This window comes from Dendropsophus ebraccatus, chromosome 11 (genome assembly GCF_027789765.1).
Source record: "Dendropsophus ebraccatus isolate aDenEbr1 chromosome 11, aDenEbr1.pat, whole genome shotgun sequence".
NCBI lineage: Eukaryota > Metazoa > Chordata > Amphibia > Anura > Hylidae > Dendropsophus > Dendropsophus ebraccatus.
Genome location: NC_091464.1, coordinates 97,966,347 through 97,978,688, shown reverse-complemented (window position 1 = coordinate 97,978,688; position 12,342 = coordinate 97,966,347). Strand labels below are relative to the sequence as shown.

General features: G+C 48.8%; 1 protein-coding gene across 1 annotated transcript in view; it reads left to right on the top strand.

The window, feature by feature from the left end:
- The first annotated feature begins 432 nt into the window (after positions 1–432).
- LOC138768136 (T-lymphocyte activation antigen CD80-like) overlaps positions 433–12,342 on the top strand; it is a 34,987-nt gene continuing 23,077 nt past the window's right edge. The window contains exon 1 of the mRNA XM_069946221.1: positions 433–522. The gene's annotated coding sequence lies outside the window, so the exon portion shown is untranslated. The remainder of the gene's footprint in view (positions 523–12,342) is intronic.

The following is a 12,342-nucleotide window of genomic DNA, read 5'->3' as shown; positions in this document are numbered from 1 at the left end:
TGCGGCTCCCCCCCCCCCTCCGGTCGCCCGCGGCTCACTGGCCCCCATCACATGGGGTCACTGCGGCTGCACCGTCTCACCATCTCAGCTCTGCTATGCCATCACCATCTCAGCTCTGCTACTTTATCATCAGACATAAGCATTGCATGATGGGAAATGTAGTTTCCTATCTTGATTATAGACCATGTTTTAGAAAAACTTGTAACTCAGGAACGGCAGCAGCTAAAAGATGGGAGACGGCTCAAAATACTCGGGGGGACTTGGTGAGTAAGATCAGCTAGGTTTGGGGGCATTACATTTTTTTTGCTTTTGGGGGGAATACCCCTTTAAGGATCAGGCTGGCTGGTGCGGGGATTTCCAGCAGCACACCCTCCCCCTCCCCCATTCTGTAGGCCTCCACTCTTCTCAGAAACCATCAGAGATTTCCCAGAAACGTATGTAAACCAAAATGAAAGTAAAAGTAGAGATCTCTTCTCTCCCTCTCTCAGTGACTGCTGAACTACAAGGAGACACCAAGACCTGGTGAGTAAATATTACACCCAGTGGCGGATTAAATGTACCCTGGGCCCCGGGCTGTCCACCCAACCCCCCCCCCCCCCCCCCCGTCAATCCGCCCACATTATACTCCGCTACTGCCCCCCCCCCCCCCCCCCCCCCCCCCCCCGCTGTCCCCAATAAACACTGCCTGCCTCCCCTCCCTGCTGGCCCCAATAAACATAATGTTTGGTCCCTGGCTGCTCCCAGTAAGCATTGCCCACCCCACCTCCACTGCCCCCAATAAACATACTGCCACCTGGTTTCAGGAGAGGAGGGAGCTGATCTTATAGGGGAGGTCGCAGGGTCACAGCAGCACAGAGGATGTCAGGAGTGGAGGGTGCTGATCTTATAGGGGAGGTCACAGCAGCACAGAGGATGTCAGGAGTGGAGGGTGCTGATCTTATAGGGGAGGTCACAGCAGCACAGAGGATATCAGGAGAGGAGGGCGCTGATCTTATAGGAGAGGTCACAGCAGCACAGAGGATGTCAGGAGAGGAGGGGGCTGATCTTATAGGGGAGGTCACAGCAGCACAGAGGATGTCAGGAGAGGAGGGGGCTAATCCTATAGGAGAGGTACCAGCAGCACAGAGGATGTCAGGAGAGGAGGGTGCTGATCTATAGGAGAGGTCCGAGCAGCACAGAGGATGTCAGGAGAGGAGGGTGCTAATCCTATAGGAGAGGTCCCAGCAGCACAGAGGATGTCAGGAGAGGAGGGTGCTGATCTATAGGAGAGGTCCGAGCAGCACAGAGGATGTCAGGAGAGGAGGGTGCTGATCTAATACGTGAGGTCACAGCAGCACAGAGGATGTCAGGAGAGGAGGGGGCTGATCTTATAGGGGAGGTCGCAGCGTCCCAGCAGCACAGAGGATGTCAGGAGAGGAGGGTGCTAATCCTATAGGAGATGGTCCCCCTTTTCCCCCCTTATAGATGGTCCCCCTCATTATAGATGGTCCCCCTCTCCCCCCCCCCTTATAGATGGTCCCCCTCTCCCCCCCCCCTTATAGATGGTCCCCCTCTCCCCCCCCCCTTATAGATGGTCCCCCTCTCCCCCCCCCCTTATAGATGGTCCCCCTCTCCCCCCCCCCTTATAGATGGTCCCCCTCTCCCCCCCCCCTTATAGATGGTCCCCCTCTCCCCCCCCCCTTATAGATGGTCCCCCTCTCCCCCCCCCCTTATAGATGGTCCCCCTCTGCTCCCCCCCTTATAGATGGTCCCCCTCTGCTCCCCCCCTTATAGATGGTCCCCCTCTCCCCTTAGATGGTCCCCCTCTCCCCCTCCCTTATAGCTGGGTCCCCCTCTCCCCCCCCCCCCTTATAGATGGTCCCCCTCTCCCCCCCCCCCTTATAGATGGTCCCCCTCTTCCCCCCCCTTATAGATGATCCCCCTCTCCCCCCCCCCTTATAGATGGTCCCCCTCTCCCCCCCCCCCCCCCCCTTATAGATGGTCCCCCTCTCCCCTCTCCCCTCCCCCTCTTTCCCCCGTGCAGGCAGATTTAAAAAAAAAAAAAAAAACCAAAGAAAACTCACATTACAACCTGTTCCCCCGTCGATCCTCTCCTGTCCTGCAGGCTCCGTGTGTCCCCCGGAAGTGTCCCGTCCTATCCCCTGGCAGGGCGCGCATCACAGAGCTCCCCGTGCGCCGGAAGTCACAGCCACAGGTGCACGGGGAGCTGTCTGATGCGCGCGCTGCCGGGGGACAGTAAGAGCAGGACTCTTGTGACCGCAAGCAAAACAATGCTTGCGGTCACAAGAGCCTGCAGTGGCGAGGGGGGGGGGCTGGGCCGCAGCGGCATTATAATGTGGGCTGCGTGGCATGGGCCCCCCCCGGAGCCTCGGGCGGCCGCCCAAACCGCCCACATTATAATCCGCCATTGATTACACCTATACAGTATCATACAAATGGGGTCCACAGGGGGGAGGCCATAGTTTTATGTGGAGGTTGCACAGGCACAGAATATGGCAGAGCTCCTCATACACTGAGTCTGTGGGGGTCCGCAGGGAAGCCATAGGGGTGCTGGGTAACCTGTGTGATCATATGTGGCCACAATTTATAGGTTGTAAGTGTCTGACATATCAGGCATCAACCACCATCTTGTCCTGGATTCCATATTGTCTCTTCCCTTATCTGCCAGCGCACCAGCCGGGATTCCTAAGCTGCGACGGTTTTAGACTAAGTGGGGCCCAAGTGCTCAAATATTGTACCACAACATACAGGGGCAGGGGCCTAGGCGGACGGGATGAGGAAGAGGAGGAGATAACGCACACTCCTCTGCTCGCTGGCTGCACTAGAGAATGAGAACCCAGGGAAACGCCGCTCCAACGTCTCGGCCCAAGTATGCGGAGATGGAGTAGGGAGACCACGTGAAGGGAGCCAGGACGCTGCTTTTATGTGAGAGGAGGTTGGTGTCGGACGGAGATTGTGTGTCCGTGCAGGGGGTACCGGGTGAGCTGAAGCAGGGGAGTCCCACCCGGCAGTGAGAGGGACGGTAGGGATCGATGGGAGGGCCATCCTGAGAGGCTAAGGTGGAGGAAGAGGCATAGGTCAAACGTATGGACGACTCTGTGGCAGTGTGGAGATGCTTGGACCTGTGAGCAGACAGGAAGCAAGTGGCTGTGACAGCGCCACTATGGGGGTCAGGATGGAAAGCGGGGGTATCGTTGGTCAGACATGGTAACCAGCCAGCAAGGACAGGTGATATAATGTAGACTCTGGTGACTCTGGTGACTGGTGGTATCTGTCCAGAAGGCTATACCAGGCCTTCAGAGATATTGTACAGTTATAGAGGACATATCTGGGACAGTAAGGCTACTAGGGCACTTCAGAACTAAGTGGGATATCATTAGTTGTAAAGGCCCTATTCCACGGAACGATTATCGGCCGCATTCAGACGATATCGGCCATTACGGCCGATAATCGTCCCTTGGAATAGGAGGCAACGATCAGCCAACATCGTTCATGTCGGCTGATCGTTGAAGTCGTTTGTCTTTCAACATGTTGAAAGACAAACGACTTATATAGCAACAATCTGCTGCAGCAGACCACCGTTATATCCTATGGCCCCCCGGCCCTCCCCGGACTCCGCGCGGTGCCGCGTGGAGTAGCGTCAGCAGCGAGCGGGGAACCAGGAGCAAACAAGCGCTCACAGCGCTCGTTTGCTCCTCACTGTCAGCCCATGGAATAGGGCCTTAAAGGAACACAGCTTTACATATAAATTCTGTCTGGAGAGCAGCTGATAAAAACATTAAGGGGTTAATAACATACTACTCTGTGTGAAGCAACACTAGGGAAGTGAAAGGCTGGGTTCACACTGAGGAATCCATGCTGAGAAGTTCCGGCAGTTTCTGCAGCTCGCCCCTGCCCCCGGCCGCATGTATCTCCGCCTGTACCATAGACTCCCTTCTATGCACAGGCGGACATGTCAGTTCTTTCAGCAGACGGCGGAATTTGTCCGGCCGGAAATGCGCACGGCCGGGAGCAGGGGCGAGCTGCAGAAACTGCCTGAACTTCTCAGCGTGGATTCCTCAGTGTGAACCTACCCTTACTTAGCAGTTCGGGGTACCTGCTTGTAATAATACTTTGTGTAAGGTGACACTCGAGAAATGTAAAGGTGCGTTTACACTTAACGATTATCGTGCAAATTCAAACAATAATCGTACGTGTAAACGCAGCAAACGATGAACGAGAAATCGTTCATTTTGATCTTTCAACATGTCATCAAATCGTCGTTCGTAAAAAATTCGCAGATTGTTCCGTGTGAACAGTCGTTCGCCGATTTAACCAATGTGTGAGATAGGCTTAAGCGATCGCAAAACGATTTTCTGTACGATATATCGTACCGTCCCGATCGTTATGAAAAAAAAAATCGTTACTCCGACATTGTTAATCCTACGATCGGGCCAATTATCGTTTTGTGTAAACGCAGCTTTACTCAGCTGTCTGCGATATCTGCTTGTATTATAACTCTGTGTAAAGCGTCCCTAGGGAAGTGTTAAGCCCCCTCTACACAAAGCGATTATCGGCCGTATTCAGCTGATAATTGTCACGTGTAATAAAAGACAGTGATCAATGACGTGTTGAAAGACCAACGATCTAGATAGCAGCGATCTGCTGCTGTCGCTCCGTGTAATAGGAGGCTGCAGACCTCTAGCAATCACCTGGGCAGCGCCCCCCACCGACCCCCCCCCCCCGGCTCTTACCCACTGGCTGTCGTTGCATGTAATAGCGCCAGCAGCGAGCGGGGAATGAGAAGAAGGCGAGTGCTGACCTGACAGGTCGGCGCTGGCTTTTCCCCTCTGAATCGCCGCGTGTAAGGGTACATTCACACGTACAGGATCCGCAGCAGATTTGAAGTTGCAGATTTGCTTTGAATCTCATCTGGGCCATCAAATCTGCGGATCCTGCACATGTGAACGCACCCTAATAGGGATATCTGCCTGTAATGATAACATACTACTTTGTGTAAGGCCACACGGGGAAAGTGTTACTGAGCTGTTCGGGACATTAGTTGAATAGTTCTCAATAAAGTTCAGGTAGATATCCGAGATTACAATTGTGACGGCAGGGTTTAGGTAGTGATGTTTGTGAGATCAGCCGGTGATGTTAGTGTGGTGACGCCAGTGTGTGGTGTTGGTACCTGCTTTCTGTATATGGCTGGCTGTATCCCCAAATCTAGTATAGATAGTAATCCACCGGTTCCCTTATAGAAAATGAAGGACAAAGTAGTCTCGAGTATTCAATTGCAAGTGCTTTTTGGGCATCATTTATTTTGTAACATTGGTAAACACAGACATAATCCGACGTTTCGGTGAAGGCACCTTTCTCTAGGAGTCTAGTGATAAATATAATGATATGCTGCTTGGACAAGAAGATATGATACACAATATATAATATACATAGTACAGGGAATGGGGGAAAGACCCCATGGGTACATAGCAAATAAAGTGCGAGGTATCTGTTGGTCTATAGACAGGGCATATACGATATGAATACAACAAAATAGCTCTGTAGTGATTCTAGGCTCGGGGATGAGTGGAGAGAGCAGTGGAGTAATCCATAGAGCAAGGAGGGAATCCGGCCTATTGGCCACAGAGCTCATAGGAAACATACAGGAGCTGTGTCTGAGCGGCGTGTGGGGAGGAGTTACAGCCTCACAGGAACTGTTAACCCTTTCCTGGCAGCTGCTGACGATCAGGTTTTAGGAGGAAATAGAGGAGAGTGCATGTGCAGTCAGTATGCACCCTCCATATCCAGTCAGGTGCCTTCCAGGACAGAGAGGATAGGTGGAGAAAGAAAGAGCACCTCCTAGTGGTCAGCACGTAACACATGGTACAACAAACATTAAAGGACAAGTGCCATGAAAAACTTTTTCCCAGTAATTGAAGCACATTACAAAGTTATATAACTCTGTAATATGCATCAATCACCTATCTGCCCCCTTCCCTGTCTTTTCCCCCCTCCACCCCCCACCAGGAAGTGTCCTGACTCACACAGACCTCATTACTGTTGTCACCGTCACCAAGCTCTTCTCTCAGCTCCTTCTCCTGTTACACTAGCCTCCCCCCTCCCCTGCCTTGTCAGGTGACTCAGCTTGCTCAGCTCCCATTGGCTGAACAACTGCAAGCGATCACTTGTCACATCTCACTTGCTTATCTTCCCTCAGACTGACTCCGGCACATAGGCAGCTCCCCCCTTCCCTCATACCCTCTCTCCTGCTGCCGTGGACTCAGTGAAGGAGTCATGTCACTAGAGAAGATAAGCTGAGGAAGCAGAGTCACCTGACAAGGAGGGGGAGGGGGGGCTGGTGTAACAGGAGCTAGAGCAGCCCTCCTGCTGATGACTCATCCTCACAAGAAGGAGCAGCTGCCTGGTGACGACAGTAATCAGGTCTGTGTGAGATAGGATGCTTCCTGGTGGGGGGTGGAGGGGGAAAAGATAGGGAAGGGGGCAGATAGGTGATTGAAGTATATTACACAGTTATATAACTTTGTAATGTGCTTCAATTACTGGGAAAAAGTTTTTCATGGCACTTGTCCTTTAACCCATTACCTCCTTCACCTGTGCATAAAAGAACATATAACTGAAAGAAACACTGACACCTAGTGGGGAAACCCCACCACTTCATCCACCACTTAACCTGAGAGATTTCTGACAGGTGCAAAGAACACTAGAAGTGGGACACCACACAATCTTTGTCACTTGGATAGTAGGTGTTCTTAGGATACGGTATATACATCTGGTGGTGATAATAACAGAATTTCTTAGGTGAAGTCTTGGTACTGAAGGACTGATAAGTAATATTCTTAGAAGATATCACCTTAGGTTAATTGTTGCCAACCAGTAATGGAAATGAGTAATGCTGCGTTTACACGGAACGATTATCATGCGAATTCAAACGATAATCGTACATGTAAACGCAGCGAAAAATCAAGCAACCAGCGAGAAATCGTTCATTTTCATTTTTGAACATGTTCTCAAATCGTTGTTTGTCGTTCGCAAAAAATTCTCAGATCGTTCTGTGTAAACAGTCGTTCACCGATTTAACTTATGTGTGAGATAGACTAAAGGCCCTATTCCACGTAACGTTTTTGAACGATTATCGTTCATAAAATCGCTCAAATGACCGCTGGTTAACGATATTCGTTCTGTGGAATAGCTGCAAACGAGCGAACGACAACTACAAAATCGTCGTTGAGTCGTTCACTATTTTTTTTCAACATGTCGAAAAAAAATCGTTGGTCTTTCAACAATAAATTGCTAATCTTTTCGTTGAATAAAAAATCTTTCCCACCTACATGCTCAGCCCGGCGAACGTTTTAAACGACCATGTAACGACCGCAAAAAGATCGTTACACTACAGATATCGTTCACGTTCCCACACGTATTATGTGTTATCGTTCGCTTAAAAATCGTTAAGTGCTCGTTAACAAGCGGTCGTTGGAGCGAGTTTATGAACGATAATCTTTCCGTGAAATAGGGCTATTAAGCGATCGCAAAACGATTTTTCCGTATGATATATCGTTCAGTCTAAGCTGATCGTTATAAAAAAATTGGTAATTCAAAATCGTTAATTGTACGATCGGGGCAAATTATCACTCCGTGTACACGCAGCATAAGATAAAGGGATCGGTAAGCCAAATAAATGAGGGAAAGGGACACATAAGATGGAAAAGAAAATTCTCACCCACCGAGGGAGCAAGCAAATCCCGAAGTATAGGTACAAAAGCAGCTGAACAAGAACAAGGCAGACAAACAAACACATATATACGTGCACACAGAACAACTTTGTAATGTATGTTATGTTAGTGAATGGCCCAATTCCCCCCCCCCCCCCCCCACGGTAGACCCGGAAGTGTAGTGCTCTATATTCACCTGATTCGTGTCGACCCCCGTCCGCCATCTTGGGACAATGATGTCATCTTCGGGAGGCCGGCCGAACCGCTCCGACCGTCCCTCGTGCCGGCCCCCCTCTGCCGCATCATCAGCTGCTCAGCCGCGATTGGCTGAACATAACTGTGCTTCCGGGTCTAGCGTGTGTGTGGGGGGAACACGGGGAAGGGGGCCATTCACATACATAACACACATTACAAAGTTGTATAACTTTGTAATGTGTGTTATTTTGTGAATTAAATTTTAGCGCCGCACTACCCCTTTAAATACTCCAGGTGTGGTTCTTCTACTCGGTGGAAGAAGCTGTTCAGTGGGCGGACTCCAAGGGTCTGAAGTGAGATATGGATAATGGTAATGGAGTTGTTTTTTAGCAAGTTAACCTCAAGAGTAGAAATCCAAAAGACCAATGCAGATCCTATAGCAACATTAACCAAGTGTCTAGATAAACTAGTGTATTAACATACCTTCATTAGTGCTGGGTAAAGTTAGATACATAACCAAAAAAAGAAACTATTAAAACACACATATCTGAGTGTATCAGGGTCTGTATATACTGAATCTGATAAGCAGGGGAATAAGTAGTCTCCCAAGGATTGTGACAATGGTTACTCAGCCGCTCCTACTGAAGTTGGTTAGAGGCACAAAATGAATTAAATAGTAAACACTTATATCAGTTTGATGTATCAGCCAGATGCGGCGTGCTGAGACCCAGTGCCCATTAGCCTCTTGACAAAGGCACAGAGCGAAACATGTTGGGGGGGGGGGGGGCTGTCTTGTGCTTTTAGACTTCCTAGCGGAGTGTGTTACAGTGTCGCCAGACTGCAGATGAGCCACCTGTCTCGATCCTTCACCCTACCTTGTCTCTTAGGGGACTATCTATTACGAGTGATACGCTCATTACACTCCTGGGGGCATCAGGATCCGTCCTGCCTGCCCTAAACAGGAATAGTGAGACACGTATGTGCTAGTTGGTCATCCTACTATCTACTACTACATTCAGGCTAGTACTGACACTCAGTGGAACATGGGTTGTTCTTGTACTGTCAGCTTTTAACACTAGCAATAGCAGCACTACGTAAGCTTCTTTGCCTGCTTCTGTGCACATACGGTAGATGCCATAGAACTATACTGACACCTAGTTGTTGTATTACTGAAACACATTTATCACAGAACACGGAAGTGGTGGACAGATCAATGTCACTCAGTCTTTTTGTCTTTTGCAAGAGGCGCTGCAGTATTAGTGCACAAAAATATTCAATGGAAGTTATTAGGGTATGTGCACACTCAGTAATTTTAATGGAAACTCCGGCACGAGCTGAGAATTCCACGACGGAGTTTCCTTCAAAATTACTTAGTGTGCACATACCCTGAGATAGTAAGATAGATAATGAAGGAACATATGTCACATTGGGGAAATTAGGATGTATATTGGCTTTTGTCTATGTCCCACCCCCGTACTCATCCTCCGTCTTAGTGTTTGAGTACGTTTGCAGATAATTGCCAGGTCCTTGTCATGGGAGATCTAAACAATGTAATGGATGAGAAGGTAGTTAGGAAAAGAAATAGAGAGGTGAAGAATTTCCAATTGTTACTCCTTTGGCGAGAACATGTCAGGAGACAAGGCTTATTGATATCTGGAGGAGATTTCACCCTGAAGAGGCTCTCTACTCGTGTGTCAATAGGACAAGTGACTGTCACGTCCGGGGCAGGGAAGAGTGAGCCCTATTCTGAACCCAGACACCTGTCCCTACCTGCCCTAAACAGCAGTCCCCAACTGGGCGGCGTTCCCTACACTGGCTAAGTGCAGGAGGGGAGATGAAACAGTTACAAGTCTGGAGGAAGCAAGGGCAACAACAAAAACAGGAGAACTACAAGTCCCAGCAGACCTAACCGTTAAGGCTAGACAGAGGAGAAAGATAAACCAAATACCAACAAGCCAGGTCAAACCAGGAAGTCACGTCATACACAGAATCACAATCCAGAAGTACCACAAGTCCAAGCCAGAAGTCAAACAGAGAAAGCAATCCAGGGAAACAAAAAACAAACCAAACAAGCCGAGTCAGAACCAGGAGGTCACGTCAAATCCAAATCAGAATCCAAAAGACAAAGTCCACAATATAGATGAAGAGGTCAAACACAGATAGGAACACACAATAAACGCACGAGCCAGCCAAAAGACTTGATCACGGGCGAGGCATGGAAGCCTCCACCTGTTTAAATCAGAGCAGGGAGGGAGTAAGGAGGCAGCATCAGCTCTGATTGGACCGGCGTCTCTGTACTCTGACAGGCTGAACAGCATGCCTGTCAGACAGTCCAGACGCCTCCCCCCTTTCCAGCTGGTGTGCTGAGAGAGCAGTGGAGGCATCAGCAGGTATGTTCATAACAGTGACACAATGTCGCAAATAGATCTGGCGCTGGGAAGTGAGCAGATACTAAGGTACATAAAGAGTGTAAAGTATATGGCTAGATCAGTCCCTGACCACGTCCAATTGTATGTAGAATTATTGACAGGAGAAGAAAAGAGTAATGCACCATGGCGGATTAATCCATACTGGTTCAAACTTTTAAACAACCAAGAAACAGTTCTGTGATGACCCCCTGGGGTGTTATGTCAGAGGATCGGCCGGTCACGTTCTAGGTGGGGAGGTGTGACGCCAGATCTATGGTGGTTGGCTGAGATACAGCCGGGCCCAGTGATGTTGTGACGCCAGTGCCGGTTGGGCACACAGGTATGGTGGCACACCTGCTTTTATTTTAAAAAGCCGGTTGTACCTTGCTCCCCTGTGGTCAGTGACCTGCCGGGCTGCTACGGGGTCCCTTGGGCTGTTATCATGGTGGGCCGGAGTGGTGTAGTGACCCTCCCAGACTATCAGAACTGCCACCCACAGAAAGGGGAAGTGTCTCAAGGCTGTAGTGTACGCTGTGTCGGTGCAGGGTGAAGAATCACAGAGTCTCTTTATTATAAATAAGCATTTGTTTACTTTAAAAGTACTTGTGAGATCTGTATTAGAGATAAAGTGAGGAGTACAGTTGTGCTGACTGAGTAGCGTGTTGAGAGATACAAAGAATCAGAGGAGCAGAGAGGAGGATGTCGTGAGAGTTGGAGGATGAGGTAGAAGAATACTTAGAAGAAAAAGAGGATACTTGTGCCCGTGTTTTGACCTTTGGGTCTACCTAATACCCACCAGTGTCGGGTAACCCGTCTTATGAGGGTGACACAAGGCCCCAGACCTTGTTACCTGGGATGAGCAGAATGCGGAGGATTTCCTGCTGACAAGAGTTCCTAGGCTCTTAGCAACTTTGCTCTATCTGGATCAGTTCTTAGTGTTGCACAGTGTTGTGTAGAATAAGCTGAGAAGAAACTGTTAGCTGTGTCTTGTTTTGCTTCCTACTCACACACACTGACTAAGACTGAACTACTCCTTCCTCAGCGTATCTAAGGTGCGCTGTGAGTGGGTGAAGAGTGCATTAGAAGAAGTAAAGAGAGAGATGATAGGAAACAGTTAATGTCACTAATTCAGAACCAAAAAGAACATAACCATATTTCTGTAATACTCAAAGAGGATGAGGAAGAGGTGAATTTTCAGCAGAATACCAGAGAAGAATTTACTGACTTATAAAAAAAATGATATGTAAGAGAGAGATTACATTGCCCAGGGGCCAGGTGAAGCCAGATAATGACCCAAAAATTGTCATATAGACCCAATTTATTAGTAAATGTTGCCATGAAATTGTACGCCTGGGTATTGGCCGACAGACTGAAGAGAGTAATATCTGAGCTGATCCATTCCGACCGATGTGGGTTCATACCAGGGCGTACAATAAGGCAAAACATATTATGAGTATTTCATTTTATGCAAAAAAGGGGTCAGGACGGGCTCACACTCCATTAGACACAGCTTAGGCGTTTGACAGGGTGGAGCGGGGGTTTCTGTGGGAGACTCTAAGGAGCTACGGAATAGGGGAAATATATAAATATGTTACAATTACTCTACAGTTAACCAGAAGCTAGAGTCCTGGGGAATGGGCAGCGGACGGAAAAAAAGGGGAGCTTAATAAGGGAGGATGAACAGATCAAGGGCTTCGGGGGGAGGAAGAGAGGATAAGCTAGTTATGGACGTGCAACCCCACCAAAGTCATGCCAAACAATTATGTCTTAAAGTGCAACGATATCCCAAAAATCTAAAGAAATTGCATAAATAAGTAGAAATATAACAAAATCTTTATTTCAGTATTAATCAATTCATAAAAACACATAAAAAAATAAGATATGGGATAGAACATCAAGGTCAAAAGCCAGAGGGGTAGGAAGATATCAGTGTGGTATTTAGTAATGCGATTAATGCGGCACTATCAGCAGGTTCAGCCGTATGAACGTGCTGATATGCCGCAGTAGGTCATTACCTGGTAAGCGCAGGG